Source organism: Podarcis gaigeae (assembly GCF_964106915.1).
Source record: "Podarcis gaigeae genome assembly, chromosome: 5".
In the NCBI taxonomy this organism is placed as follows: Eukaryota; Metazoa; Chordata; class Lepidosauria; order Squamata; family Lacertidae; genus Podarcis; species Podarcis gaigeae.
This window is the reverse complement of record NC_139681.1, coordinates 99,051,350-99,056,641: the sequence shown is the minus strand read 5'-3', so window position 1 is coordinate 99,056,641 and position 5,292 is coordinate 99,051,350. Positions and strand designations below refer to the sequence as shown.

Here is a 5,292-nt window from a genome sequence, read left to right as displayed (position 1 = left end):
GGTTGGTGTCTTTGTTTTTGTCCAAGGGAGCCCTCGGATTTTTCCGTTAACAGCCCTCACTGGTGGGATCCCACAGGACCTGATGTCCTTATGCTACAGACATTTTAGGCATCTCTATGCAGCATAAGAGCATCTGGGAGAGCTCTTGAGCAACTAACATTTCATGGGCGATGGTGCAAGGAACCTTCCTCTGGATTGCATAGAAGAATGTAAACGCAGCCTGCTGGATCCGACCCAGGGCCCACCCAGTCCTGCTTCCTGTTCTCAACACTGAAACAATTATATTAACTTCTCCTCTAATGGTCCTCAACCTGTGTGCATGCTTGGATTACACAGATCAATTTTAGTAATTAGGATTGTAGCATATGCAGAGTACCCAAGGATATTCTCCACAAGAAAGAATTCCAACCGCCTTTAGTGCAAGCATACTTTAATTCAACCCCTGCCTCTCTGAAGATGTTTACAAGGGGTCCCATGAACGAAAAATCCAAAAACACCCCAGAAATAGGAGAGCCTAAATATTTCTTGCACGCAACTCTCTGGCTATATGTGCATTAAGTTCACAAATCCCTGGGCCAATTATGAAAAAGAGAGAGAGGCTTAGCTGTGCTTTTAGCATGAAAGTTTTGGAATGTGTTTCTAATGTTGCACACATCTTTTGATAAAGCGCGGTATATAAATGGACTGAATCAATAAATTAAATAAATTCAGTCCTCTCTGCACTTGATGTTTGGAACAAGGACTCATCCATTTCCTTCCGCAGCGCATTACCTTGCAGGGCAGGCCTGCTAAATTTGTGACGCACCATGTGTCTCAATGTGGTCTCCGGGAAACTCAGGGCGGTCTCTCAGACTTGTTTTTAGGCCTGGGGAAATGGGAACGCCAAACACTGCAAGGTGGAGAAATCTAAGCATTTCCCCCCAAGAAAAAACACATTCTGAGAAATTCCGGCTTAGGTCTCGAAACCACCTTATCTACGTTTGTGTTAGACAAGAGCCCACAGCTCAGTTAAAAAAAAAAGAAAGGAGAAAAGGATGAGGATCTACTGTGAGTTTTCTTCTTTCTCAAAGGCATGAAGAATACAAGAGTTTCTTCTAGTCTAGTGTGGCATTTAGGCACAGAAAATCCTCTTCAGGGAGGGGCCCCATCTGTACAGTGTTTCCATTTATTTGCTGGCCCAAGACGTGGAAACATTTTAGGAAGATCTTGCGGGAATTCAAACTGAATTATCCTGACCCACTGCTTTGATTTCTCTCTTAGTGAGGTTTTCAGTACTGTCCTGAGCTGCAACTGGTTTTATTCACTTGTTTTAAACCCATTTTCCCCCTGTTTGCATCGTTATTATTTTTAACAGAAAACTTAACGAGGTGGCAGTGACGGGGCACAGCTTCACCAGCCCAAGAGAGAACCATTTTTTTATCAAATCCAGACCACTTCACTTTTTCATCTTAACCTGCTGCAGAACGTGGCCAGATGCAGAATTCTTTAACTGTCATTCTAAGTCTAAGCTTCGGTTTCTTTGGGGTGTGTGTGTGTGGAGATGTTAAGTCTGTCCCCCCCCCCCCAGCTTTTTAAACATTTTGAAATAGCATGGACATTTAAAAGTTCCATGCATTGCAGGGGTTGCGATAGATGACCTTTGGGGGTCTCTTCCAACTCCACAATTATGTGATCCTATGTTAACAGTAAGGGACGCAGGTGGCGCTGTGGGTTAAAGCCTCAGCGCCTAGGACTTGCCGATCGAAAGGTCGGCGGTTCGAATCCCTGCGGCGGGGTGCGCTCCCACTGCTCGGTCCCAGCGCCTGCCAACCTAGCAGTTTGAAAGCACCTCTGGGTGCAAGTAGATAAATAGGGACCGCTTACCAGCGGGAAGGTAAACGGCGTTTCTGTGTGCGGCTCTGGCTCGCCAGATGCAGCTTTGTCACGCTGGCCATGTGACCCGGAAGTGTCTCCGGACAGCGCTGGCCCCTGGCCTCTTAAGTGAGATGGGCGCACAACCCCAGAGTCTGTCACGACTGGCCCGTACGGGCAGGGGTACCTTTACCTTTACCTATGTTAACAGTAAAAGCTATGGTTTTCCCAGTAGTGATGTATGGAAGTTAAAGCTGGACGATCAAGAAGGCTGATCGCCGAAGAATGGATGCTTTTGAATTCTGGTGCTGGAGGAGACTCTTGAGAGTCCCATGGACTGCAAGAAGATCAAACCTCTCCATTCTGAAGGAAATCAGCCCTGAGTGCTCACTGGAAGGACAGATCCTGAAGCTGAGGCTCCAAGACTTTGGCCACCTCATGAGAAGAGAAGACTCCCTGGAAAAGACCCTGATGTTGGGAAAGATGGAGGGCACAAGGAGAAGGGGAGGACAGAGGATGAGATGGTTGGACAGTGTTCTTGAAGCTACCAGCATGAGTTTGACCAAACTGCAGGAGGCAGTGGAAGATAGAAGTGCCTGGCGTGCTTTGGTCCAGGGGGTCACGAAGAGGCGGACACGACTAAACGACTAAACAACAACAAATGTTAACAGCTCCCCCACTAAAAAACCAAACACCCAACAGCCTGTCAAAGATAAAATACTTAGGACTTTTGCAGGCCGAAATCAGCTTTGCCCCACATTCTGACAACCTCCTTTCTCCCTGCGGATCGTAATGCACTCAGTCTCAAAAAGAGAAAAATAATTCAGCATGCCAGAGATTTACAGCATGCACCCGATGCAGATATTTGATTTATTTTGTTAAAAATAAAGCTTGCTCATCAATAAGGGGTTGTGAGCTGTCAGGGAAAGGACCTACAGAGGAGAGAGAGAGAGAGAGAGAGAGAGAGAGAGAGAGAGAGAGAGGAGCTGGCCTACTGTTATGCAACCAAAAGGCTAAATATAATTCCTGGCTAGAGACACGTCCCCCCCTCCTTCTGCATTGGTGGTGGGTTGGCCAGCAGGAGTTATTGTAACCCCACCGCCTGCAGGAAGCTGCCTGTCAGCTGTGCATCAGATCTGGCAAATTACAATAAGCGGTTTATTTTCTAAAAAAGCTGACTTGTGTGGTTTCCCAGGCAGCCACCATCAAACCCTCTCGCAGGATTCCCCCCCCCCAAAAAAAAACCCCCTCTCCACCGGCCCCTTCTAAGCCTGGCTGGTCAAAGCTGAAAATGCAATGTACAGCAGCGCCCCTGATATTTCACAGGAAGGACCAACGGACGATGCTTGTTTGAGGACTTTAGCATCTCAGGGCGTCCGCATTTGACCTTCATATGAAATGAAGGGACTATTGGATTTAGCAAATATGTACAGGGCAGGAGGAGGAAAAGGAGGACACTAAGAATTGTTTGGCAGTGGAACGGACTCCCTTGGAAAATGGGCTCTCCTTCCTTAGAGGTTTTAGAGCAGAGGCTGGAGGGCTCTCTGTCATCAATGCTTGAGCTGAGATTATTGCATTGCTTTTACTTGGTGTTATAAGTCAGGACATTAATAGACAGGACATTAAATGGTTTTTATACGCAAGAACAGCGGCAAGAGTTTTGTTGGGCCAGAAATGGAAGCGAGAAGAAATAATGACTAATGAAGAATGGCAGACGAAATTAATGGACTACGCAGAATGGGACAAAATGACAGGATGGATTCAAAACCTGCGGGATTTACAGAAGATTGGAAGAAATATATGAATTATTTGAAGAGCAACTGTAATCAACAAATTAAGCTAGTAGGACTACAAGAAGTTTTGTAAGGAGGAAAATAGGAAATATTGCAAAGAAGAGAAAGAAGAGAGATATTAGTTATGATATTTAAATGTAATAGTGAAAGTAAGAAATGTAAATTAGGTGAAAAATTGTAAAAATGTCAAATGTGATTGATGGAAGTCAAAAAAATTGCATAAGGTATAAAAGTATGTTTAAGAATTGTTGAAAATATTATGCTTGAAAACTAATAAAAATATTTTATTTTTTTTTTAAAAAAAGAGATTCCTCCATTGCAGGGGGTTGGACTAGATGACCACTGGGGTCCCTCCCTTCCAGCTCCACGATTCAAAGTATTCAAAGATGTGCCCTTTCTTGCAGAACCATAGAAATGTAGAGTTGGAAGGGATCTCCAAGGCCCATCTAGTCTGACCCCTTGCAGTGTTGGGTGACACAAAACTCAGAAAGTGCCCAGTCCCTTCCCTGTTCATAAGAAAGAAAGAAAGAAAGAAAGAAAGAGCAAAAGAAGATGTAGAGATCTGTGATCGTCACATTGTTCACAAAAGCATTTCCTTTTCCTGCCAGTAACACAGCATTAGAAACCTTGATCTCGCCAATCTGAATTGGTTTTGCATCAAGGCTGTAATTCTAACTCTACTTTGCTCAGAATAAGCCCAACTGAAGGCAGCAGGACTTACTTCTGAGCAGACAAGGCAAAATGGGGAAAGAATTGAGTGCAAATAATACATCAGAGGCACTAGAAAGAAAAACGCTCCCCGTTCTGGAGTTCAGAGGTACACTGCCCTTGCACATTGAGGCTCCACCGAGCAGCCACAGGGCCATCTCTCCGTAAATCCAGCCTTTGCCTTAAGCTGGCCTCCCTCCAGCTGTTTTGGATTACTGACTTCGGCCAGTGGGACATGTGGTCCAAAACATCTGGACGGGGGCCAGATATGGCCCAATCGGATTTCCTTTATACTGGATTCGGTCCTACTTTAAGCATAGCTGATGGGTGAAACCTGGACATCGCCTTGAGCTTCACAAACCTCTCTCCTAAATCTAATTTCGGCACTCCTTCCCAGTAACTGGAATTAGGGTTACGGCGCAATCAATATTTCCTTCCAACGAGTGTGCACGATGAAGCAAAATAAAATAAAATAAAGGTGGTGATTGCAATACCATATCTTGAGGTTTGGGACCTCGGGCTCTCTTAAACTTGGACTGTATGGGTTTTTTGTAGGGTTTCCTATTAATTATCAGTGGGACTAAGGGTTAAGTCTACTGATTGCTAAGTATTTGTCTTAAAACTAAGAGTGCAATTGTCCAGGCACCAACTCATCTGCAAGAACATCTAACCTCCAAATACAGATAGGTAGCCGTGATGGTCTGCCATAGTCAAAACAAAAAAAATTCCTTCCAGTAGCACCTTAAAGACCAACTAAGTTAGTTCTTGGTATGAGCTTTCGTGTGCATGCACACTGTGTATCTGAAGAAGTGTGCATGCACACGAAAGCTCATACCAAGAACTAACTTAGTTGGTCTTTAAGGTGCTACTGGAAGGAATTTTTTTTGTTTTAGCCTCCAAATGACGTTCCCACTGCCCTCGGCTCATCTCGACCTAACTC

General features: G+C 44.8%; 1 long non-coding RNA gene across 1 annotated transcript; it reads right to left on the bottom strand.

Annotated features, from left to right (window-relative positions):
* Positions 1-413: 413 nt before the first annotated feature.
* LOC310845110 lies at positions 414-2,510 on the bottom strand. Its single transcript, XR_014564466.1, has 2 exons — positions 2,051-2,510; positions 414-1,674 (listed from the first exon to the last, which is right to left on the bottom strand). It is a non-coding gene; the product is annotated as an uncharacterized lncRNA (long non-coding RNA).
* Between the last annotated feature and the right edge of the window lie 2,782 nt (positions 2,511-5,292).